General features: G+C 36.4%; 1 long non-coding RNA gene across 2 annotated transcripts in view; it reads left to right on the top strand.

The window, feature by feature from the left end:
• Positions 1-27,663, top strand: part of LOC148651225 (uncharacterized) — a 344,130-nt gene that overhangs the window by 158,124 nt on the left and 158,343 nt on the right. For both annotated transcript variants that reach the window (XR_015925526.1, XR_015925527.1), the window contains one exon: positions 20,616-20,743. This is a non-coding gene — a long non-coding RNA (uncharacterized LOC148651225). The remainder of the gene's footprint in view (positions 1-20,615; positions 20,744-27,663) is intronic.

Genomic DNA, 27,663 nt, shown 5'->3' with positions numbered 1-27,663 from the left:
ATAAGGAAAACCATAAAACATCTCATTTCATGTGTTAGGCTGATGAAAGAACTGTCAAAGAGAAAATAAAGGAATAACTGTGAACCAAAAGAGATTTTGCTTTCAGTCTTTCTTGCCATGGCAAGTAGGCACTGTTCTCACTGGATTATTATGGTCCAAAAGTACAAAGATCTTAAGAGAGAACTAAATCTGCAAGAGGTTTCACCATTGTATTTTCTTTCCTGATACATGGGTGAAAATTCCCTGTTTTGTCTACTGTATCTGATTATGTTTGTATCTAAAGCTAAATGAGCTGACATAAAATGCAACCAAAAATATTATTAAGTCAATACTTGGTCATCATGTTAATTACATACAGTAAGAACAAAAGAAACATTAGACTAGGCAATTCTGAGCCAATTTGATTGTTAGTAGTTAATTGAATCTCATTTAGACATTTCTTCAAAGAAACCACGTTATAAGCTTCAAAACCATGGCTGGGTTGCACTCTGACACTATATTTCTCCAGCATGTCATATACAATTCACTGGTGTACTGAATATCTAAATACTGTATGTAAATGGATTTTGCAGCCTCTATGAATTGTGCTTTGAAATGGTAACAGTTGTGTAAAACAGCAGCAAGAAATGTTGACAAACATTTTCCGTTTTCAATTGAACATAGTCTTATATGTCATCTCTATTTACAGTACGTGTTTTCCATTTTTACTCAGTGTCAATCATGAAGAAGTTTCAAGAGTCAGGCAATGAGATCCTAACTTAAAACATTTGTTTTTAAAACAGTTTCTAAACCTATTCCCAACCAAACCCTGCTATGGATATAATATTGATATACAGTATAAATTATTAGCGGCCTACAATGTTATTTAAATCTTTTGTCTTTGCTTTTATCCTTCCAGTTACAGTAAAATGTTCATTGAGAGAATGTGATTCATTTCAGCATGCTAATAATTTCTGCACCATATTGTTTCAGTTATGGCATTTTACCAAACAGTTGTACATCTGACTTTTTATATCATGCTACACTGTATTTTTTGTTTGCATTCTTCATTTTTAAAGTTTATTGGCATATGTATGTACAGATAATGCCTTCAGCTAAATGAACAACTAAAATAAAATTTCTGTACACTAGACTTTGCTGATAAAATTAACAAGCAATAAGGTTTTAAAGAGTCTGTCAAACATCCAGTTATCCTATCAAGTAACTGTAAAGACTCCAGGTGAATAAACAGAGTTCAGTCACACAATAGGGAAGTCTGCAAATGCTTTCCAGTAGTGCAGGTAATGTGTGTTTTGTGGTTAAAAATAGAGAATAATGCAAACATTTGGAAAGAAAAGATGAGAAGTGACAAACATTATGATTTGTTTCACTAAATGTGGTGCACAGATGTTTTAAAGTTTGCAAGCGACTGTTTTAAAGCAACTCAATTCAGGAAGAATGACAGTTTTGTTTCTTTAACCTGCCAATAACCTTAACATCAGAACTGTCTGAAAGTCCCCTATATTTGTCTCGTATTTGTACCGCTCAGTTCCACCATTAGCAAAGGAGTAGAGGACTGGCTTCTAGCCATTGGGAAGATCTAGTTTTGCGGTTCTGACTGCCACAAACCACAGTGTCACTGAATGCCGGGGTCTGTCTGCAGGTCAAGGTCAGAGTAGGAAATTTCAGGCCAGCAAAAAACAGCACAGCATATTGAGTTTTGAAGACAAATAGAGTCAAGTATGTTTATTGTGTTTTGTCTTTATGCTTCTCGGTTATAGCAAGTCTAATTCTTTAAAAAAAACATGAAACAAAAAATTAATTTTAACAAGACCCTCACTTCACAATTTTTTATTCACTTTTAATGTGCACTGTGATACTAGTGTTTTTGAGGAAGAGCAAATATGAGTTGCACTGCTTCGTTAGTGAAAAGATCTCTATTCTGATACTGTTCTTTTTTCTTGACATCAAAGAACCACTCATTCTTTCTCCTATTATATCCTCAGGTTTATAAGAGCATCTGCTCAACCCTTGTACCAGGGCAGGCAGAGTGTGGTCTTTGGACAAACTCCAGTGTGTCCATTTTCAAGAAACGTGCATTGTGACACATTGCTTCAGCATTGATCGGAGGAGTGATGCATCCTTAACTGACAAAAATGTAAACTGGTTGGTGAACAGTTGGTCCCAGGGTATGCTTTTGCATGACAAGCCAAGAAAGGAGTGACAGACTAAAAGTCATCCAAACCCAAAAGTGACATCTGCACACCACCAATGCCAAAGCCCAGGTACAGTAGGAATGATATCTGACAATGGTAATGACTCAACACAAGTTGTATTTAAGTGTCTTTACTATTTGAGCCACTAAGGAACACCCAACAGTAGCCATTTTTACAACAAAACCTTTTAGCAAAACAAAAAGAGTTGTGGGAATCTATAGACACACAACTTATTGGTTTTAGTTTTTTTGTATCAGAAACACTTGTTTGAATGTTTTAAACAACTACTAAAGTTTTTTTTTCAAATACTTTCTGGAGTACTTTGCTGTTAGTGATTACAATATGTGCGACTATTATTGTCATCCCAAAAAAACAGAATCCTTGAGATCTGGGAATACACCTTACTTAATTCATCTGTTGGGAAAGGCTCTATGCTTTGCACTAGAAGAAAATAATTGTCAAATTCCTGCTTCTTTGACTTGTGAACATTGGAATCTGCTGACCGCAGAGACTTGCAATCAGGGCCTGTTTCCAAATTTTTTATCCCAACCAGCATTATGAGACTGCCATATGCAAAACATTTTTGAATTGGAGCAGTTATCAAACACCATCTCAACTCATATTACCCTCCAAGTGCTATCTGATTTTGCTGTAAATGAAGGTTTGATCTTTAGCCAAGGTCAGGAAGCTACTGTACAGTTGACTTTGGAGTGAGAAAGACTGAAGGTCTGTTGATTGATTGGACAGCATGACATAATTCTTGGGGCTCAATTCTTAGAGCAACTTTATTAGTTATTAAATGTAAAGCAGTTTCCAGATATTTTATGGGTGAAAGGTTGACCACTTCCCTGTTGGTATAGATTTAAAATGAATATGAAAAAATATATGCTTCTCTCTAGAAATACTTCAATATTTCAGAGAGTGAGCTGAAAATGGAAATCAAAGTATTTTGCCAGGTGTCTCAGACTTAATTGAAGAAATGATTAATGACTCAGACCTGGTTCAAGCCATTCATAAAGGTAACTTTGATGACAGTGCACTGTTTTCCTTGAGCTTCCTGAACTTCTTGCTTACCTTTACACCGCAGCTACTGTACTGTCCCTAACATGCTTGATGCCTTGTACAGTAGTTCTTTCCACACAATCCCAGCATAAGGGGAGTGATTATTTACCTATTTGAAGCTGATCAAAAATAATCTGAGACAAACCAACACACCTAGGAACAAGCACTTGAAAGCTAACTTGCACTTTGAGTTTTGACACTTTAGTTGATCACTGCCAGACAGAAGGTAGGAAAAGTACAATTAAAAGTCACGCATTCAGAATGATATTTGAAGGAAGATCAATACATTGGTGAGCTACTTCTTTTATTTCGTTTCTTTCACTCTGCATATAGAGTGAACTGTTAAAGTATAAATAAACATTCAATTTTTTTAGAATTTTAGTACACCAGCAAACATTGGTTATATGGTAGTTCATGATTTGCTGAGCACATTCATTTCTTAAGTACTTTAATGATGTTTGGAGCCTGACAAGGAGTGTGAGCGGTGTGTATTACTTACCCTTAATTGGGTTAAACTGAATCAGCTCGTTAGATCGTAAAATGCATATTTTAGTCATTATAAAACCCCAGCAGCAGTACCACTTAAAAGCAATATAGAAGTATCTGTGTAGAACATTAACCCAACTGAGTTTATTTATTATTATGTCAGGCATTACCATTGATTAGCATGCACTATGTTACAAAAAGATATGGCTGTTCTCAAAATGCAGAGAAGAGAAAGATACATTCCCAGACTTAACGGAACATATATAGATTTCTATGACATTATTTTGCAAAGATTTTCCAAATACTGTGGATGTCATTGGTGATATATTCATCACTATTTGAATCTGCATCCATGAATTAGTCTCTTTTAGTGTCCAGAAAGGCTTACAATGCAAAAGATCTACAAGTAACATGTAACTATATTGGACATATACAAATATGGCAAGAAAATGATCCAGGTGCCCATCCTGTTTGTGATGCACATGTTGTGTTATCATGCATAAAATCAAACTATAGAAAATAGTGTTGCATTAATGGAGGTTTTAGGGGGGCAGTAATTAATTTCCCAAAACCTTATCTTCTAACATCCACCTTAAACTTGAAGTACAGAGTTTATTCTGCTTCATGACAGCAAATTAAAAGCACAACTAAATGTACAGATAACCTGAAGAAAACTAGGTTTTGCAGCATACACAAATTCAAAGATTGAGTGCATCTCACACTGAACACGTGCAAGAGTTACTTTACTATCCACTGCTTTAGAATGGGGAAGTCTTAACCTGTGGGGTGTTAATGAATGAATAAAGCCATGAGGCAAAAATCCTTTCATTAAATTATACTAACTCCTAGACGTGTGATTTGCGATTCTACTGCTAATCTGGGCACCATGTAAGAACTCACACTGTTTCCTGGTAACGTCTCTCTCAACTTGTGAGGGGACATTTTATCTTTACTACAGACATATGCTTTTAATGAAACAGACAAATCAAACAACTTTCTGCTTTGTCACATCCTAATTATATGTAAAAATTCCTTGTGTGGAAAGTATTCAGCGTTTTTTGTTTGGGATTTAACTTATTTTAAAATACAGGGTCTATAGAATATAAACCACATGTATACGCAATAAAGTACTAAGATTAAAGTACAGTTTTACTTAATCCAAGACAAAGTTTTAATCTAATTTTAGAAGAGAGTTATCTCTTTTAGGTTGCAGTTTTCAGCTTCATAATTCTTTTGTCTATTTTTTAATTTCTCAAGTCTTTCTCTCATTCTACCAGATCAGATCTCAAACTAAAACCCAGGAGCACATTTTCTGGACCCTGTTATACAATATAAGACATCAGAGATCATAGGCAGCTGCACTTAATCAGCTACTGTAGGTGCAAACAATCAATTGGACCAGTAAATAAATAAATCATTGCAGATTATTATCAAATGATGTAACTTTTCATAGATCATTAATGATACAAAAAGCAGCTTATTCTCAAGTAATGTATTTAATTTATAGTCTCTCTCGTATCTACAAATAATGTGTTACAAATAATTATTAACTGTTTGTTTGGTAATTCTAAATAAAGTTGTTTTGTTTTTTTGCTAAAGCAATTTCTTTAATAGATAATGCTATCTTACAGCAGTACTCTACCTAAGATTTGAACTCACAACATTCTAGGGACAAGGCAAGAACCTGAGCCACTGCTCCACACAGCTGCTTATTGTGGAAAAGTTGCATGTAGCCTTAGTTTCAAGTGGCCTGACCCTAGTGCACCAGCAGGATGTGAGATTACAACTGAAATTTTACAGTAAAAAGCCTACTTGTTCTCTCTCACATTTTCTTTTGAGATACAAAAACTAAAATCAATACTACATTCTGATCCTTCATTTCTTAATTACTGTATATTTCCATATGAAAATCATTTATCACAATCTGAGTAGTAGGGTGTAAGACGTTTTTCCAGCAGATGTTTGAAATATTATGCAAATACAGTACACAAACGGGACATAATGAATGTACTGTACAGCAGGCCAGAAATGTGGGGTCTTGTTCCCTTCCAGAAACCTATTTTTGCCTTTTATATCAGAAAATAATTATTTCACACGTGTATGCTTATGTAAAGAGCATAATGTGAAACTAAATGTGCAGAGGATTAGCAAAAGGTTGTACATTTGCCACAGTGACCTTTTTCATAAAAAACGTAGACACAAACCCAGACAAACACAGTGTCTTGAATGTGGCAGAGAGCCAAAACACAGCCCTGTCCTAGAAGTGCCTGCCGAACCACAGGAAACTTAATCCAGGTATGGCTGCTCTCACACAGCGGCCATCAGCAAATGACTTGTTGAAATTTTAATTCTCTGAATGCATCTTGTGGTTTGGAAAGAAAACAAAATCTGAACCGATCATCCCTCCTTGTGTCATCTCTCCTGAAAGACAGAAGTTTAAACTCTGTGGCTTTTTTTTATTTATTTTTCCTGTCTAATTTTGATATATTTAGTTACAACACTGAGCCGAAGAGCAGCTGTCATGGCAAGAATATGAAATCGTCTGTGTCAGAATATGATGACTTAATACTAAAGATAAGATGCCAATCAAGGATTTTTAATTTATATCCTGATTTTGATGTAATTGAACATTGAACACTATTTTGTAACAATGTATTTTCTGTACAGCATATTAATTGGTTTTAGGGGAACTTTTAGGATTTTATTGAAAATGTTATGCTTTATTTGGAATTGTGGGAAAACACAATTTAGCTAGAATTCAGGACTGGGTTAACACTTGGCAGTTTAGCATTTAGGATTAACAAGTTCAGAGTTTTGCATTCAGGTAGCAAAACTATAGATTTAAAATGGCAAAATCAGAGCCTGAAGTATCTACTCATGAAAAAGACCCAAGAGCTTATGCTGGCACATCCTTTACATCTTCTAGACAATGGGGGAAGCAATGAAAAGACAAACAGAATGATGTATTCAGACATGTAACCAAAACTATCAAATACAGAATTGAAATCAAGGAATGTTCTGTTAAAGGTATGTAATGCATATGTGAGATCACATTAGAATATTGTGTTCAGTTTTGGTCAGCAAGTTATATAATGTGTATTGCCACCTATTTCAAGAATTCAAAATCCTCAGGGTCATTAACAAAGTCAACCTAGCAGAATCAACATCGAGACATAAACCGGAAGACAAGGATGGAAACTATGTGGAAGATACTTTTTTTATGTGAAGGACTTTAGGAATCTGGAACCAGCCGCCTACCCATGATGTGAAAGACAGTACCCTGGCTTCCTTCAAGAAGCTGCTGGATCAGATCCTTTGATGAATTTGTAACTAGCAAGCAAACAAGCTGGATGGACTTCTCTTTTGTAACCTTTGTTATGTTCTTCATTTCAAATGCATACCTTTGATAAAGAGAGGTTATAAAACAATGCAATGTGATATTTTAATTAGCAGTACTGAGCAAGTAATTTATAATTGAGCCACTACAGCCCATCTGCACTAGAGAATATGCATTGAGGTACTGTCTTACATCATGGAAAACATACTGTAAGCACAGCATCTTTAATCACCGTAATGTGTAGACGTTCTGAAATGTACACTGCTATTTTTACGTCCATAAGCAAGACATGATCATTATTATTAATGAACATAATTTACAGTAAATGAGAATACTTAATATTTCTGTCCAATTATAGTCTAGTGCCACATTTCATAGTACCCAAAAATCTTGTAATTTTTAAAGAATTATTTATTTCTCTATTGTTAATGTACTTAACTGATACTGGAATGTGTCACATGCTTTGCTGATTATACATATATTTTTGTCAAAGGTATATTTTATCAATTTCAGTCACTCATCTAACCAAGTACTATATATATTCTATTATATTTACTATATCAAATAAACTTCGTAGCATGTAAGTATTTATATCTGCAACTCCCTTGTCTTTGTACAGTTGTACACATAAACAACTTTTCGCAGCTTCTTACATTATACAAATATGGTTGTTTATATACAGTATATATATCTTCCTGCCAGGAGAACCTTTTTAAAACCTTTTTGAAACTGATGGAACATTGCATCATTTTCTCACCCACACACTACAACCTTTATAAAGAAATACTATTAAACAGACTAAAAACATCTTAAAATGAGGAACTCGAACATGTCAGACTTGCTCTTTTCAAGGCCACAGACCCCTGAATTATCTTACTGCCTTATCAAATAATTGATAAATAATTGATAAGCTCCCTCCTGCTAAAGTAGAGATGGAACAGCTTTTACATAACATTACAGATTGCTGTACTCTATGATGATAAGTGCCTAAACATGCTATAGCAGGTTTGTGTTAAATAACTTTCAATTAATGATTAAAAAGAATGCTATTTTCAATAAGGACATGTAAACAATATAATAGCCCTGATCATATTTTTTAGCCAATTTTGCTTTAATTTATTAACTTTCATATGGCGAAATATCTTTTTCAACTAGCCTTAGAGCCAAACCTTCCCAGAATCCACTCCAAACTGAATTTGTAGGAAACTTGGTTTTTCTTCTATGGTGCTTTTCTATTGCTTTCATTGTCATCCTAAATGTCCTCCCAATATTTAGTTGATGTATTATGGAAATATTTAGCATTAATATTAAGCATTAATTTTATAGCAACCTTATAGCAATTAAATAGTAATTAAAACATTAAATTAAGTGTTACTAGAAATTTGTTTTATATTTTTTTACAAGTAACTAAAATTATTTTCAGACTGACTTGCCAGGGTGAAATCTCTCTAACAGATATATTTATCTATCTGTTATAAGCTCCTGCAGTACATCAGATTGATTTTTCAAACTCACTTTTTTCTTCAATGATATTCCCCTCATGCAGGTACAGTATTGCATCATTGGAGAAGATCTATGGAAACTATGACCACTCTGTCAGAGTTTGGGCATTGCAGTTGTAGGGTGTAACATGGTCTTTACAGTTCATAAGGAACAAGTAATAGGTTTATTCCATGCTGAAAAAAAGAAGAAAGAGAACACAACGTTTCGGCCGTGGAGCCTTCTTCAGGTGTGAGAGAGACAGGGCAGTAGGCAAAGGTAAAGTAGCGGGAGAACAAAGGTTGAGAGGGAGGAGGAGTGAGAGGCGGGAGCAGGGGACAGAAAGAGAGGCCAATCAAGAGGTGTGAAGTCAGAATGGGTGCAGAGAGGTGTGAAATGAAACTTCCAATGAATGGAGAAAATTTAAAAGAACAGTAATCTGTCGTTAAGGGAAGGGAGAATGTGTGATCCTAGCTGCAGAATAATTTTAGTTTCGGTGGTCTTTCTGATGTATGAGTTCAGAAAACCGTCTTTAAGAACACAGACGGAGAGATTAGAGTGGTCGTGGCCGTCGGAGGTGAAATGAGAAACAATGGGCTTGGAGAGATCTTTAATCTTCACAGCCCTGACGTGTTCTCTGAAGCGGTCTCCGAGTCTCCTTCCTGTTTCCCCAATGTAGATGGCTGGGCATTTACTGCAAGAGATACAGTAAATAAGGTTGCTGGAGGTACAAGATGCTGTCTGGGTGATCCGGAATTGTCCTGAGGGGCCTTGAATGAGTGTGGTGGTGGCTGTGTACTTGCAGGTGATACAGCGAGCTCTGTTGCAAGGGAAAGTGCCTGGTGTGGATGGTTGCTAAGGGCGGTCAAGGGAGCTGTGAACAAGGAGGTTACGCAGATTAGGTGGTCGGCGATATGAGATGATAGGGCGATCAGAAAAGAGGGCCCCAATGGAGGGATCATCCAGTAGGATGGAAAAGTTCTGGTTAATGGTCCTGGGGATAGGAAGTGTGTTAGGGTGGTAAGGAAGCACCAAAGGAATGCGGTTGTTACGGCGGGAGTTCCTGATCGGGTTGATGGTCCGGGGGGTGTTTTTGGCTCGGGCAAGGGCCCTGTCAATCACACTGCTGGGGTATCCTCTGTTGATGAAAAATGAGTACATTTCGAGGGCTTGGTTTTCGAAGTCGATGTCGTCGCTGCATAATCGTCGTAACCTAAGGAACTGTGAAAAAGAAAGAGAGTTTTTAGTGTGGTTGGGGTGAAATGAGCTGTACAGGAGGTAGCTGTGTGAATCCGTGGGTTTGTAATAAACTGAAGTGGACAGTCGGGGGTAGATGATAGACAAGTGGATGTCTAGAAACGGAAGAGTGGTGGAAGATATGTTAACCGTATATTTGAGGGACGGGTGGAAGTTGGTGAAATGGTGCAGGAAGAATTCAAGCTGATCGTTGGAGCATGTGGCGGCACCGACGCAGTCATCAATATATCGTTTGTAGAGGTCAGGGACATAGCCAGTGTAGGAAGCGAAGAAGCGTTCTTCTACCCAGCCGACAAAAATGTTGGCATAGCTGGGTCCCATTCTGGTGCCCATGGCAACTCCACTGACCTGTTGGTAAAAAAGATTATTGAAAGAGAATGCGTTCAGTGTGAGGACCAATTCTTCAAGGCGTACCAGGGTGTGGGTGGGTTTGTCCAGCGTGTGCTTGAGGGCTGTAAGGCCGTCATTATGGGGAATGACGGTGTACAGAGATGTGATGTCCATGGTAAAAATGTGGCATTCGGTACCCTGAAATTGGAAATCATTGAAAAGTTGGAGCGCGTGGTTGGTGTCTTTGATGTATGAGGGAATACATCAAATTTACATTTACAGTTCATATGCAAGTGTGTTGCAAATCTTGCTATATTTTCTTTTTATTTTGACTGAGAATTCCCCTTGGAAATTGTTTATTGCATTTAGAGTAACACGCAAAATGTAGGCCTTCTTTTTGTTAATGTGCAGTGCTTGATGAGTTGAGATGTACTTTCTACTGAGTTGACCACATGTCTGGTTTTAAATGCTTTTATTAAAAAAAACATTAAGCATGCAGAGCACTACAGTTAAACAAGAAGAGGTTTTGCAACATAAGTGTTGCTGGTCTGAAGGCTTTCCATGGAGTCTATGTGAGCAGAAGGGTTTAAATATTTTTTCCCTGTATTATTTTTTTTAAGGGGGATGTCCTACTACAGAAACACACTAGGAAGAAAGTTATGACACCGACGATTTTTAGTGGTCCTGATACAACACGCATTTAAACCTCCCCTATTTAAAAGATAATAAATATATTTTCTTTTTGAATGATGCATTGACTGGCAATTAATTGTTAATCATAATAATTAAAATGTAGCCTAAGCTCACAGTGTCAGTTTGTCACTTCCATTTTTTCCCCTTTGTCAATATCTAGTGACGGTACCATTTCAGTGCAAATTTCTGGATGAGTCTGCCACAGGGATATAAGGCAAAGACAGGATTAAATATGGAACTCATTAGTTAGAAATTTGCTTGTTTAATATAATTATTAACGCATTAGATATAATTCGTTTTAAATGCCCATTTGTTATACAAGGGCTACGGTGAGATTAATCTTGCAAATGCAATTTAATTGCTAAAAGGGTTATTCTCTCAGCTTATTAATAGGTAGTGCCATTTATAATCAGTAGTATAAATATATTATAATTCACCATATCTTGACAAAAGGGCTATGTCTGGCTAATTAAAAATGTATAAGGAGTAATGGTCCTTTATTAATAACTTAGTAGCTGAGGTTTTGCAGCTTGCTTCACTTCTCTTTGTTAATGATTTCCTCTTCGAATTTGCTTTACACAAAATGACTATTTTCAGCATGCAAAAAAGAGGACTGTGTCCTTTGGAACACAAATGGACTCATGGATTACTTTATCAGAGCCCTCATTTGCTGTACAACATACATTAACAGGAAGAACAATGCTGGAAGATATTGGAAACTAATGGCTATTTATCTGTTTCTAAAATGCATTTGCTGTCCCAGTAAATATGGGAAAATTGGAACTTTTCATCACATAATGACCATTTCATAACCTGGTTACATTTTGTAATCTGTTTTCTAAAAAGGATGTTTTCTTGTTTCTTCTAAGTTAATGATTTTCATATGCATAGTTGTGTCTCCATCACAATGCTTTTTGTCTGAGCTGTATAATGATATTGGTTCCATAACATCAATTTCATGCCTTGCAAGTAGATTGATCTTCTAACCTACAAAACTGCTAGCTAATTTAATGTACAGTACGTAGGTTATTTTAGCATGTAGCATTAGTAGGTTTATTACCGACAAATAAGTTTAACTTTACAAGAATGTATTATACTTGATACTAGTGAAAATTAGTGAACAACCTTTATTTCAGAAACAGGTTACCTCTCTGTCTCAGCACCTTTCCAGTTATAGCTTGCACACCAAAACACCAAAGTAAATTTTAGGGATAGAATCATAGCTGTTTTATTACATTGAGTGTTTGACAGTGCAAAATTTAAGGTTCAGATCTATCTATCCATTTTCTAACCTTTATCAAATACTGGGTTGTGGGGTAGCCACATCCTGGCAAGCAACGGGCATAAGGCAGGATACACCATGGATGGGACAGTAGTCCATTAAAGGGCACACACAGACACAAACACACGCACACCAGAAACTATTTTCCCAGAAACGAATTATCCTACCAGTACAGTATGTCTTTGAACTGTGGGTGGAAACCCATGCAAACACAGGTAGAACATACAACCGCAACACGGATAACACCCCAGGTCCAAAATAGAGCCCAGGGTCTCAGCACTGCAGGGCAGCACTGCTAACTATGTGCCACCGTGCTATCCTAAAGTGCTGATGTTTCACCTATATTATCTTCATCTGGGATTTAGGCTGGTTTACATGTATAAATCAAAAGTATTATGATGTTGTTATTTTTATGTAATAGAAGCCCAGAGTAATTAAATGTTGTTTCAGATTAAATTGTTTCCATCACAGGCATACAGCACTGTAAAATAATTCAAAAGTTTTGACTTGACTTAAATAGATTTCCCAGCTACTGTAGGTGCAATGCTAATACAGCTAGTTACAATGTCATTTTAAAGATACATGTATGTTGTGAGGGTGGAATAAATGTCATGGTATGTTAATATCAAGTAAAATGTAGTAATGCAACATTATTTACTGAAAATGGAGTAGGCCAAGTCCAGTATCTTAAATTATTTATTTACACTCTCTCTAGCTGTTCTAGAAAAAGAAGGGGTTGTTGGGCAGATACTGTACCATTAGGTTGGGTTTTTGAAAAAAGCCAGATATGTATGTACAGTATGAGTAACTAAAGACAACAGATAGCTTTGCATTTCTCTTTTGAGAATTTCTCTTTTGCCGTTTCTCCTTCCAGATGTCTCTGTGCATGTCTCCCTTTGAACCACTAGGTGGCAATTTTGTATCATTTTAGTGAAGTGTCCTCATATGCATAGCTACGTTTTTAAAGTCACTTTGAGCTACACCTGTACAAAAAAAGTTTCCCGAGAAGCACGAAGATACTCTATGGAAAATGGCTAAGCAATGATTTTAGCAATAATTTGTCCTGCTGAAAATAGTATATTTTGAGTCATATCTGTTCCAGAATAATTGTAAGACCTTTGTAATCATGAAGATCACTGTTAGAATTACCAAAACAAACGAGGTGTTGTCAGACATGCAAACTAAATTAAATTATCTGAGCATTATCTTCCACATTTTTATCCAGGTAACACTTTCTGCTCTCTTCGCGATTTACAAAAAAATCATTATAATTTACTGTAATATGAAGGCTCCCGTTATTCTATCTCCGATGGATTAAAACCAGTATCGGGCATATTGTATCGACTGTTTTAGACGAGAGTATACATCTACTCTCGCTTGTTGTATGCAACCATGTATACAACTACTACTGTAGCTATGCATACAACCTCTAATAGCTGAGGTATATAATATTTAATGCAGTAATAGTGTGAACTGCATTCAATGTGTATGTTACTAGTATTTTACATTTGTAATAACTCCTAAAATCGGATGTCAAGCATCGATACATTTTTTTTTAGCTTTTTGAAATGCTTGAGTCTTGGCTAGGATAAAGTATCGTTTTTTATTACCAAGAAATTCACAGTATATTTGCAGCTTTTCTGGCCTTTGGAAAGTAGTTCCTTCGCTGAATCCTAATATTTTCCCAGAAGTGTTCCACTCTACACAGCACGGAGATTTTAGAATGCCTTTCTTGGGAAAATAGCAAGGAGTGTGAGACGTCTATAAATTATACGATTCAAGTTATCTTCTAATTTAGTCATGTGAAGACCTACAGTACAAAATATGAAAGTACACAAGTAACAAACTGACGTAAATCAGTACATATACAGCACGTTTGAATAGCATTTATTAAAAGGTAAATCTCCATGATTCTTCAGGTATATCTCAATGCATTGGGGTTAGATGTGACGGAAGCCATCGAATCTGGTCTGGTTACAATGGGTTTTATCAAGACAGAGAAAGGTGACAAGCAAAGTCCTTCAGGCAACGTTTTAAAAATCTATCTAAAAGCCTGGTGTGTTCTTTGAATAAGCTTCCGTGGAGTGCGTTTTTGTGTTAAAAATAATACTATAATGCATTGTGCAGAGATTAGTCTTTAACTGCTTTTATATTATTCATAGACTCAGGGGTGTCCCTTATGAATGAAGAAAGAAATAAAAAGGCAAAGGTCTGTTCAGGTGGCTGTGGCGCTAAGCGAACTGAAGGCATGTGACTCACGTCTTTGATGGACAACAGTCCGTCGCGAGTTTACCCTCAGCGATTACTGTCCACTTTCAGCTGGGTGGACTGGAACAACTGGGAAAAGTACAGTAGCTCGCTCAACAGTGCAGTCATTTCAAATTCTGTGACTAATGAGGTTGGACAAATCTCAAAATCGGTATTAAAACAGAAAGGAAAATAAACAGAATATTGTAACAGGATTAAGAAAGTTTATTTCATCAAGCATTTCAGCCAACTTCACTGATTTTATGATTGTATAATATAATTAAAGAAGATACAGTAGATTTTATATTCGTTATGGATTTCCTCAATAATATTTAGGAGATTTAACATAAATTACAAGTACCTATAATAATGGAACAAGTACTGTAATAATATCATTTTATTAGCCATATACAATTTCTTGCATTAGGAATTTGTCTTTTCGCATACCCCGTAATAGGTTTATTCCATGCTGAAAAGAGAAGAGAGAAAACACAACGTTTCTCTCTTGTCTTCTTCTTCTCTTCTGTTTTCTCTCTTCTCTTTTCAGCATGGAATAAACCTATTACTTGTTCCTTTGCAGACTACGCATGCTGACGCAGCTACCCACCTGAACATCAAATTCAAAGTAATGAATAATCTCGTCATGGGTTTATGACCTGGATCTAAGATAGTTCTAGAAAATGAAGTGTGAGACTAAAAACAGTTTTATATACTGTAGATGGCAAATGTTGTGCATACTGTAGATTATAAACATATAGAATTATATTTTAAAACGTTTTATTAAAATAGAAGCGTTTCTGTTCATTTTTGCTTTATCAATGTTTTCAATGTACGATTAACAGTACTGTATGTTGTTGAATAAATATCAATTAACCGCGTACATTTAACTTGTAAATGTATTGGACTTCGGATGTTTCACAAACAGAAGACCACCAACAGTGCTTTATGTCTGTAGTTTAAACCAGTTATTTCACGAATCCTTACCACAGTATTTTTTCACATTGCTTTTCTTTTTTTAAATTACCCTAGATTTCTGAATCGGTCAGTACAATTTATTGGAAAATTAATATCATAACATTAAATTCCTTATAAAATATTGCTTTTTTAACTTTTTTTCGTAAAAACATCGTTTTTGTTCTCCAGTGCAGTTCACACGGAAAAACGTAGAGATACCTTCAAAACTACATTTAGTGAAACTACATAATTTTTAAAACAGTGGCATTTTAAATGCTATACTGTAGATTCACGTATTTGTGAGTTTGTAGTGCTCACCTGTATTTTTTATCGTTTAGTGAGAAAAAATATTTTTGGTGCACAATGTTCTTTTTTAATTAGTTTATTTTTTTGTTTTCTTCGAGCGAGAAAGCTTGATGTCTTTTTGCTTTGTTCAGAAGTCGGTAAATTTCGCTCATGACCACAAGGCTGAGCAGTTTGCTGACTGCAATATGCTTAGTCAAAATTAGGAGTTGGACACGAGCAGACTGCCATTGGCAATTTGCCAAACCTAGCAGCAAAGATTAGGCTAGGGTTCATCGTGTGAATTAAAGCAATTGTGTCAAAATGTGAGAAAGCGATTTGTTTAGAAATGCAACATTAAGAACACGTTTAAATAGGCTGCACCAATAAGGAAAAGTCAAGTTTTTCTGTTGACTAATAATTAAGAATGAAAACGTAAAATAATGTATATTATTTATGATATTAAAATATTAAATATTAAAATATTTAGCTTACATTTTTCATTGTAATTGAATAACAGGTTTTAAATCTGTTGGTCACCTTGACTACCATGGAAATCGCCATTCTTGTAATATTGGAACAAGTAATAGGTTTATTCCATGCTGAAAAAAAATGGAATAAAGAAAACACAACGTTTCGGCCGTGGAGCCTTCTTCAGGTGTGAGAAATATATTCTTGTTATATTTATTGGTTACAAAATGCCAGCATATTAAAATAATGTGAAAGTATGCAAGTTATTACATTACAGTAAATGTATCACTTCCAGTTCCACCAGAAACAGCACAGGTGAAGTTGCATACTTTCATTCAGTGTGGTTCTGTATTTCTAAAATAATAAAAAATTATGTTTTTTATCAAAAATAAGAAGAAGCCATCCTAATGTTTTTGTTTGCAGTCAATGTCTATTGCTGACACCCTTCAGATGAAATGGGATGCCAGTGAATAAGTAGTACAAACTATAGGAGTTTCAAACATTATGTACTCTATTGTATGAAACAAGACAATACAATGAAAAGAACATGCTGCCAAATTACTGTCAGTGTCTTTAACCCTAAGAAATTGTACAATTATACATTGTGCAACTGCCCATTAGCAGTTTTGTGATCCTGTTTTGCAGAAGGCTATTGTACTTGTTTAGCTTTCAAGAATGATAGTTTATGGAACCATACAGTCACACCATCCCCTAGTGAGATGTTTCACTTACACGGTGGTTATTATCTGTAAATGTAACTCCTACATTTTATATTAAAAATGTGTAAGATCAATTTATTTTGGGGTTGTTGAATGTCTGTGTGGATTTCAAAAAGGCCTCCAGGGTTTCCTGTCAACCTGTGACAGAGTTTTGGGAACATTTGTTCCATCTTGGTGCTGAAAAAAATTGTGGTTCTGGCCCATCAACCTGAGGTTTGGTTTAGACTATCTTTTCCTATGTCCCTCTTTATGTGGTTGTGATTCTTCATAAATAAGGTATGCAAACCGACTACTCATTTTTTTCTGTTAAGTGAATGTGCTATTATAGTATGCAATATGTGTCTTACAGTAGATACTTGTAAGACTGCTTCCATCAACTGTTTTTATGATATGCAAAGTATTTTGAAAAACAGACAAATCTGCTCTTGAAACCTTGGGAATTTATTGTGTCATCATCTCACGCATCACACCACTTTAAATAAGCACATACTGTATCTAATTCAAGGTCACGGTGGCCTGGAGCCCATTCCAGGAAGCATTGGGAGCAAGGCAGGAATCATCACAATTATGTAAAAAAAACTTACTCATTTCAAGCTTTATGCCAATTGCAGATATACAGTATAGGGTTTTGTTAATGTCACCATGCTCTGACTTCCTGTGACACAAGTACAGTACATTGGTCACAGTACTGATGTCTTCAAGAACAATTTCAGTTTTCCCTACATACATACAATACTGTATATGCATGGATTATGCTGAGCTCCTGACTGTAAACAAGCTGTAAATAACTATCTGGTGTAAATCCAAAGAAATACATGGGATACAATTGTATAATTCAATACAACTGAGCAAATCTGAAGAACAGCACTTAATTTATTTGAATTAAATTCTCTGTAAAATCATGTTACAGTAGTAATTATGGCTTTATTACTAATTATTAATTCGTTGTAAAGCAGCTGAAGTGAAGTCTTGCAAAGAAAATTTAAATTGACCTTATCACTGAGTTCAGAACTGAGATTGACTTGACACAAATTCTTCTCTCAATTGTAATGATGTTAATAAAAAATGCTCTTAATTCTAACCAATCCCATTCTGGATGACCTGTGTGCATTATATAGATTACACTCTTATACATAAACCCTCTGAAAATGACATTCACATATAGTATAGATAATATAGTCAGTGGATCCAAGATAGAAACAGTCCCAAGCTGATCAGCACATACATATATCATTGGTCTGGTGTAATGAAGATTACCTGATAAAGATCACAATATGACAGGTTTCCTTTTGCATTGGCTGCTGAACAGCCAGAAACTGTTTTTCGCGGCCAACCTGCTATTGATCCAGTTTTCTCCTGTCAGTGATGCAGTTAATGGGAATTCCACAGGCAAATAAAAGCTGCATTTTGTCTTCATTTTCATCTAAAATATGAGCTGATCCTTTGTTCTCCAGACAGCCATTTATTACTCATTTTCTTTTTATTGATGTTTATGAGCCAGGGCATAAAATGATTCACAAAATACAGTTTAATTGAGGCAACAGTTGACACCATGACCATAGTTACTGCAGCATTCTGCCCATGATTCATTGCTTTTTCTCTGCTTTCCAACTCCCATGCTTTCCAGAGGAGGAGAAAGAAATCCTTTAGGTTTAATCATTGTGCTGCTGAAATATAGTGTGTTCTTCTTTCGTGGGTTATAACTATAACTGCCTGCCGTGATTTTATGTTGTTATTGCTGTGCGTGAGTGTGTGTTTTCTTTCTCAGAAAGGAAAAGCAAGGCCAACAATATATTTTGGTTTTTATTTTGAACGTCCATAGTGAAAAAGGAAAATATCCCTTTCCAAAGCACTTAGTTGTGGGTCACAAGTGTAAATTGGTAATGCGTACCCCTCTGTTGCTTTTGTTATTTTGTTTTCCAAGCTATTATCCTCCTGTACAGGAGGGAAGAGCAGCCTGTTCAATTACAGCTTAGGCTAGGCTGCTCAATTCATTTGTAAAATGGCCAGGCCAATCAATACTCTGGGGAAGTATTTTTATATATGCAGTTATTAACTCATAAGCTACAGTATTTCTCATTTCATTTCAGCAACAGCTGAGGTCTCCATTTCTCCCTGGGGATCCCTGCAGGGCCCATTATGAGAATCATAAATAATATGTGCTAATGAGATATGAATTGATTATGTGGGGAAAGCTGACATTTTCATCCATCATTCTAAATGATGTTTAACAATGGATTACCAGCCAATAATTCCTCTGATATGAGATTAAATAAAATAGCAGGCTGTTTCAGCAGCCTAGCTCAAGGAGGTGGTAATAAATCCGCTCAATTACTGTATTACCAATCCGTTTTTCACCGCTAAGGATATTATTATTTCATTTAGACTTGTTCATGCATCATAGATTATTTTATTTCAGTCAGTCAATAGGAGAAACTGCAGTATTTTATTCAGTGAGCTGCAAAGAACTGGGCTTTGATAGAGTACAGTAAGCACTGCTCAGGGAGCCTGGAGCAGTCAAGAGAGGGAACAGAACCACTGATGGACCTAAAAGCCATTATGAAATCCAGGTTTTATGGAACAGTGTTTTGCTTTTTTGCTCTAATTTACTTTAGGCATTTCGAAAGCCTAAACAAAGGCTACTGCCTTGCAAAGTGATCAATTGAAACTAAATTATTGGTTCCCATAAGAGAATTTGTACATCACCTCAATCCTAGTGTATATTGAGAATTGGATAACACTGATTCTCCTTGGCCTCCACTTAGCAGCAAATCGGATTACTCGTAACCACAGAAGAGATTTCTTGATTTGTTATTTCTTATTAAAGACATAAATGCTGTTTTAGAGGTCTGGAGTGCCCTGTTTCCTCTTTGTGTGAGGTTATGCTATTTCAACATGATCCACCTTAGCTAAATATGAACTTAAAAAGAGTACAAATATAAAAACAAGAATATGCATGAAGTTCAAGAGTATTTTTTTTAGTTTATCATCCCACTGTAACATTTCACAATGTTTCCTCTATACATTCATCCATTTCTAACCGATTTATCCAATTCAGGGGTGCGGGGGAGCCAGAGCCTGTCTCGGCAAGTTACGGGCAGAAGATGGGGTACACCCAGGGTGGAATGCCAGTCCATTGCAGGGTACACACAGTCACCCACACACACACATACAGTACATAGACCAAGACCAATTTTCCCAGAAGCCAATTACCCTGCCAATGTGTCTTCGGACTGTGGGAGGAAACTGGGCCACAGCAGTGCAAGGTTGCGATCTTAACCACTGTGTGTTACAATGTTAAGTTTTATTGTGTTATATCCTGACTTTAGAGCAGCATAATGACGAAGTGATTAGCATTACTGCCATGCAGCGCTAGGGCCTCTGGTTCAATTCTGGACCTGGTGTGCTACTGTATCCGTGTGGAGATTGTATCTCCCTGATTCTCCCTGTGTCCGCATGGGTTTATCCAGGTGATCCAGTTCCCTCCCATAGTCCATAAAAATACTGGTACAGTGGATTAATTGTACTCTGGGAAAATTGGGTCTGGTGGGCATATTTGTGTCTGTGTGTGCCGTGCGATGCACTGGCAATCTGTCTACCTTGAATTGGATGAAGTAATTGGAAACTGGACAGAAATGTTTCATGTTCAAGCATGTACTGTATAATTGCACAAATCATCACTATTTTAATACAGAACTAAGCACTGAGTACCACATTGTTAAAGTTATCTATAGTTCCTATTGCCATTTTAATCAAATACGAAATTCACAATATTCTTGATTGGCTTTGCTCCTTATTTATGATCTGCCTTTTTTCTGCAGTCTTCAATATCTGCTGATATCCCCTCACCAGCTTCTTTGAGCCAAGGCCATTCTGCGGGAGAGGTGAAGAGAGGGATGCTGGGAATGAAGGCATGATGACCCACAGCTATACAGGAGCAGGTAGTTCAGTCAGTGGCATTATCCCTAAAAAACATTTTAAACTGTGTTTAAAAAAAAATCAACATTTGTCCAGTCCATCAAAGTGTAGTAATCTTCCATGGCATTCAATACATAGAAAATTTCCGAAATGTATTTTTGATCATTTAAAATACATGTAAGTGAATGCAGTGGAGGACAGCAGGGTGATGCATCGGTTAGCATCTCTGCCTGGCAGTGCTGGGGCCATGCGTTCAATTCCTGGGGTGCCATCTGCAGGTTTGTATGTTCTCTCGGTGTTTGTACTGCGTTTCCTCTGGGCCCTCCAGTAAATGGTCGATAGGTGCTTTTTCCCTTGCCTGTGAAGGGACTTGCACTTGATCTCACGGCATCTGAAAACACATCTACAGTACATGTCAGGATTTACATCTGAAAGTGTTTTTTTTTTTCTGACAGGGGACTGGATGTTGTATAAGTCACATTGTTTGATGATTACAGATATATCTATGCTGATGACTACTGACAATTTTCTCCAAACATATAAAGATTGAAATTTAAACAGGAATGTACAGTACATGTATGATGAGAGTGGAAAATAATAAATTCATGTCACAGATTTCACATTCAGAAAATAATCACAAAATCATTTTAATGGTTAATATAATTACTCATAAGAACCTTCGTTGACCTCAATTTAAAACACTTCAACTAAAATTGTACCAATTTGTTCTTATTTCACAAACACTAAAAGGTATAAATAATCTTTTAAAGTTGTCTAATTAACCAACATATTTGCTTCTTTCTGCCAATTGATTTAACTTCTCATAATTGAATATAATAATTAAGTTGAATAACATAATTAAAAACATGTTTTGTGTTCATACAACAACGAGAAAAAGAAAATACATTCAAAAATGGAAAAAGCGTGGAACTACAGATTTACTGCAATTTGAGATTAAATGTCACATTGTCATTCACACCATCTTTAGCTCATAATACAATTGAGTTGATTAGAAAACTACAGGAGATAACAATTATGATATTTTAATACGTCAGCTGTTATTGAAAATCATAACAGATTATTCTCAACCTAAGACCTAAATGCAGAAGACATTCTAGCAAATGGTTAAATTCAAGGTTCAATTTTATCTCATTAACAGCTCAGGTAGAACACAAACCAGAAGAGACAGGGGTCCTCTAGGATTAGGAGTGGGGAGCTGCTTTCAATACTATTACTGTGTGATTCTACAATCTTAATATAGCACCCTTACTTTCTTTAGCTTTCACTGTTTATAAACTGGGGCTGCATTTCTGTACATTGTTTACCTCCCCTTAACTTGTACTGACAAAAATTCCACAGTGAATAAACATTTCCAAGGAATGTTGGAAATACAGTAGGGCAGCCCATGGAAATGTGTCACATAAGACTATTACTGGGACTTAGCAGGACTTAGCAGCAAGATTCCTATAATTAATGTTGATATATATAGTATATAGACTAATGGAGTGACTGAAAGACATGAGTCATTTACATGACTGAAGTCAATAGTTCAGCCAAACATAAAAGGCAAAGTAATATATAATAAATTGACAACTGGTTTTATGGTCCATAGTTTTATGGATTAAAGTGAGCTGTGTTAGAGTTTATGAGAGTTTCAAATTACATATTAGTACTACAAGCTATCAATAGCAGAAGAGTCCAATAAACACTTCTCCATTAACAAATACAAGACGTATAAAATCAAAACCTTAGTCTTAAAAATATTTTTCCATATTAGATGATTATGCTATGAATGTAGAATAAATAATGTACCGTAGACATGTCTTTATACTGTATCTCGTGTAAGATGATAACATTTCCTTTCAGATACAGTGTCTCACCTGTCACTGTCCAAAAAAGACATGCAGCTTCTGCACAGATTTTGTTCTGGGGGTTAGATGTCAATGTAAGTGTTTCTGAATGTCCTTGAGGCCTCCTGCTGTAAAATTTCAGTTTGTGCTTACTGAGACTTCAGTAGGTGTACAGCAATTAATGTTGTGCAAGCACCTATCAGTGTTTCATAGCATGATAAAATTACTTTGGCCATGTCAGTGAAGCAGGATACAATTAGGATTCAATGCTTTAAATTGTTGCAATATGACAATCAGACTCATAACACAGAAAGCTGCACAGTTTGTGAACTTTGTGTGAGCAGAGGATTTTCACATTCACATTGAAAGACTGTTGCTGAACAATGCCCATTTTGACGACACTGTTTATTGACGACATCTGGAATTAAAACAGACTGCTTTCCACCATCATTCTTGAGTGCCTCACTGGAAAACTCCTCCTCCACCTCACATACACACATATTAAATTGGCTGAAACAGGAGCATTTGGACTGGACAGCTGACACGTGTGTTTGACACTGTTGTAAACTCAAGCCTTCCTCTTGCTACTGTTCCTGGAGATGTGTATATGAATAATAGCTCTCTTGTGCCGTATGCTAGGAGGGAGCTGCTGTTGTTGGAGTGAGGCCAGGGGCTAATGGGAATGTACTGTGCATGCAGTGTGTGCATTGTACACCCTCAGCTAACCTGGAGTCAGTATCTGCCACTTCCACTCCTTTCCCTAGGGGCTACTGACAAAGTAGATGGTTTCTTCAGAATGAACCATCATCTCATCGTTTAATTATTTCTATAGGATGGGACCAACCCATTCACTATAGAAATTCAACACAGCACTGCCGGTTGATTTTCATTTATTATGGTATTTTTTATTTTTCACTGCCAAGAAGATCATCACTATTCCAAGCAAAGGAGGACATTTTAAAACAGAGGGGTGGTAGTGGGAGGTATAATTTCCCGCATTTAGGCAGAAAACCACAACATACTATTTGCAAGTTATGCACAGCTTTCAATAGCAACTTAACCTCAGTGTTATCAATTATTCAGTTGAAGACTGGTTTCTTTTAATTTCTTATTGTTGTGATCAGTGTTTTATAATTTCTATGTTTTGATTAATTCTCCTACTGTAAATTGTTTTTTAAAGAAACAGAAGCAGTTGGGTTTTGTGCCAGGTGGCATGAGATTGTCTTTTTATTTCACTTGGTAACACAATGACAAAACACACAGATTCAGTGTATTTCAGGTCAGGCCTAAGAGAACATACATGAGGCCTGCCTTTCCAGAAAGATCAATTCAATGATCAGCCAATCACTCTACCAGACAAACCTAGAGACGAAACAAAGTCTCAGGTGGTGTCTATCCATGTTTCACACTAACATTGGGATGCATATTTATTGTACTACAGTTTTTCTCAGTGAAGGATACTCTTCTTCTTTGTTGGTAATAAGTGCCTAGCACATTATAATTTGACAAACGTAATGTGTACAGAATGGAGGGTATAGCACCTCTTGCAATAACACCATCCCCTACTGAAAGTTTTCCCTTACATAGAAAAGTTTCAAGTTTTCTATGAAAGTGTCATATTTGATAATTCAGACAATTGTCTAAGTTGTCCTCACAGTAAGTGGCTGGATCACAGTACCCCTAAGATGCACATTAATATGAGTGATGGAGCCTTTTGTGTGGTGCACCACATCTGTAGAGCTCACTGCCTCAGTCAACATTTTTAAATCTTCCTTAAAGATCTATCTTTAACTAAAGCTTTTACACTAAAGCTTTTGATGTTGGATTCAATTTCATGCTTGTTATTACTGAATCAATTTTCTTTTTTCTCTCTTTATGTCTGCTATGTGTATTGTGTGTGTGCTATTGTACAGTGCCTTGTGTTTCTTGTAAAACACTGATTAAACTGGACAATTACTATTAATTAGAAAACATGACATTCTCTAATTTGAAGCATATTTAACTTATTTTTAGAACATCCTGTAGAATTATTTAAAGGGTCCTGAAACACAGTATTAAATAATATGTACTTTAAGTACACAAAAGGAAACCATGTCCTTCATCTATTTGTGTTATTGTCATCATACTTAATATTACCAATATTACCAAGCTGGGGCAGAAGATGAACTGATCCGAACAGTGCCAAAACAGGAAACCTAAAGCTACTTTGTTTCTTTCTAAGATTTGTCTGGTGTTTGCTGGGCATTTTTAAGAAGAATTAATGGATACCATATCCTGCTGAATTAACAAACCAAAAATAGTGATGAATATGTGAACTAACATACTCATTAAAATTTTACAATATGTGTGTGTCACAGTTAGGGTGACCCCTAAATTTGGGAATTTCTTGACTTTGTAGACAACTATGCCACCTAGCAATCAAAAAGGGTGTTAGGACCCTTCTGCCCTTGCTACATGTTCTTTTCATCTCCCAGAAGCACCAGGGCATGCACAGACGTGCAACAGACACTAGTTTTGTTTAAGTGCCCTTTTTATTTTCTAGTGATCACAGCACTTAACACTGTCTACCCCACACCCAAGGCACATTATACAACAATTAACTCCAAATGACACACATTCCAGACCAGTCACAAGGTCTCCCATTAGACCCCAGTTACCAAACAAATGACCCAAAATAATGCAGTCCAGCAGTTCTGTCCTTCCTGTAGTTACTTTGATCCTTCTTAATTGTCTTCTCCAGCCCCCTATCCCAAACAACATGGTTTCCTCATGCTCCTGACCCCCCCACCACCATGTTTTCTCCAAATCCAATGTCAGGTACAGTACGAGGGGAGGAAGATGATGCTAGAGCCTTTCTCAAAGAGCCCTTGGTGTCTGTCTCTAAAATCTTCCTTCTTCCAAAAGTCCAGGGGCTCTTGACTGATCCCCCATGGGAAATGGAGGTGTGCCTGTTAATGTTTTTGGTGTGGGCTGAGCCAGCTGTCCTGGTCTCATTCAGGAAATGGCTGTACATACAGTAGATGGCCAAGTGTAACATGCATTGTTCCATCAAATCCTGTCATAAGGCCCCCCTCTCAATCAAATCTGCTTAGCAACCCCACATGTTACCACTGAATTGCCTGGTGCATGTGCTAAGATAGCTTTTGATCAGGGCAGGAAACTTCATCAACAATAGGGTGTCACTGCCCCATCACTGCAACTTAACCTTCATAAAACCCTCAATACCTGGTGTCCAAACACCCATCCTTTTCATTCAGTGCCATGTGTTTTAAGACATTTTAGCCTAGCGGGATAACATGATTTGCCACACTCACGGCGGAGCGGTGGCACTGTAGCTAAAGATCTGTGCCTGTGGCTGGAAGGTTGCGGGTTCAAATCTCATGGCTGGCAGAGGAATCCTACTCTGTTGGGCCCCTGAGCAAGGCCCTTAACCCCAACTACTCCAGGGGCACCATATAAATGGCTGACCCTGTGCTCTGACTCCAAGCTTCTCTCTCACTGCCTGTGTGTCTTGTAGAGAGCAAGTTGGGGTATGTGAGAAGACACATTCCTAATGCAAGAAATTGTATATGGCTGATAAAGTGATCTTACTCCATTGACATCAGCTCTTCATTGTTGGTGCTGGGTCAAATACTGTACGTCATGTTTTGGTGCAGATGTAATGTAAAATACAAATACTGTACTTTGTACATTTATGTTTACATGGTCTTCCTCAACAGATGTACAGTAGTCATAGCCGTGAACTATTCAGGGAGAAGGACCCATGTGAAAAGGTGTCAGTTAAACACAGCATATTCTCACAAATACATCTCTAGCCTTTGGCCCTGCCTCTAAACAGCCTAGTGCATTACTGATTGGCCGCTACTACTGCTGGCCAAATTCAAACAGAGAACATGCTGAATTAACTGGAGGCTTGTACTTCTCAATTACTGAATGGGTATTGTAATAATGATGCAGGATATAAACAAAGGCCAGTTTCTGTGTTTGAGTGTTCAGTATGCTTAAAAAGAGCTGCATGATTTAACGATAGGTGGCTGAGCTTCTGCTTTGTTCTTATTAAATCAGTGGTTAAAATGTAGTTTAAAAAGTTATATACAATTCAAATGCGTGGTAAAACGTCATGCTGTGCGAAATTATCTGCAGATTAGCACGTTATACAGCAGTACATGATTGGCTGGCCAAAATGACCGACAGGTGGCACTCGTGGTGCATTGGTTGTTAATGAAACGATTGCTTAATTTAATCTCTTTACTGTGCATGTTTAAATCCACTTAATATTGAATATTTATATGGAATTTTACAGCTACAGGGAAATTTTGGGAAAAAAACAGGAGCATTACATCTCTGAATGTCATAAATTGTTAATTTAGGAATATAAACATATTATGCAAGCTGGATATGGCTGGTATTGGTACAGTAGTTTAAATAAAAAATACACACCAGTATTCTACTTTCTTCATAAACATTTTAAGCATCAAAGTCCTTCATTCAGTTACTTACTGTGGTTATTATGGAAAAGTTTTTAAGTGTTCCTTCTGACTATATTAAATTTATATACTTTATAAAAAGTTATAATGTTTTAACATTTCTATGAATACTTGCGCTTGTTATCGTAGTAAGAAAACATTCTTTTTAGAATTTGATTAATAGGGAATATAATATGGAATCATGCTGTGCTGTCCCCCCCTCTGACGGAGCGCAGTATTTTCACCTGTCCTACACAAAAGGAAGAGAAGAGAATGTGATTTTTTTTCTGTATGAAACGTGTTGTGTTGATGAAATTCAAGTATTTAAACATTTAATTAAAAAGTAAAAATCTTACAGCGTACACAAAGATTCTAAGCTGATTACAAGGAAGAAAATTTTTCATGCATAAAAGTGGTTTTTAACAAACTAAACCAGTTTTTTACAGATTTTAAAGTCATGCAATGTTAGGCAGGGATACGTCATTGTATCTTATTTTTTATTTCGTTTTGAAAAAAAATGTAAAAATTGTTTGCCCATCGTGTTGGTAGGCTGTTCTCCGATTACTGGCAATTGAAAAAAATAATCCTTCCCCCCTCCCTTGTTTAACTTAAAGATTTCTGTGAAAAAATCCTTA

Source organism: Lepisosteus platostomus, chromosome 12 (assembly GCF_059453375.1).
Source record: "Lepisosteus platostomus isolate fLepPlt1 chromosome 12, fLepPlt1.hap1, whole genome shotgun sequence".
NCBI classification, from domain to species: domain Eukaryota; kingdom Metazoa; phylum Chordata; class Actinopteri; order Semionotiformes; family Lepisosteidae; genus Lepisosteus; species Lepisosteus platostomus.
The sequence above is the reverse complement of the archived record's forward strand: the minus strand, read 5'-3'. Positions and strand labels throughout refer to the sequence as shown.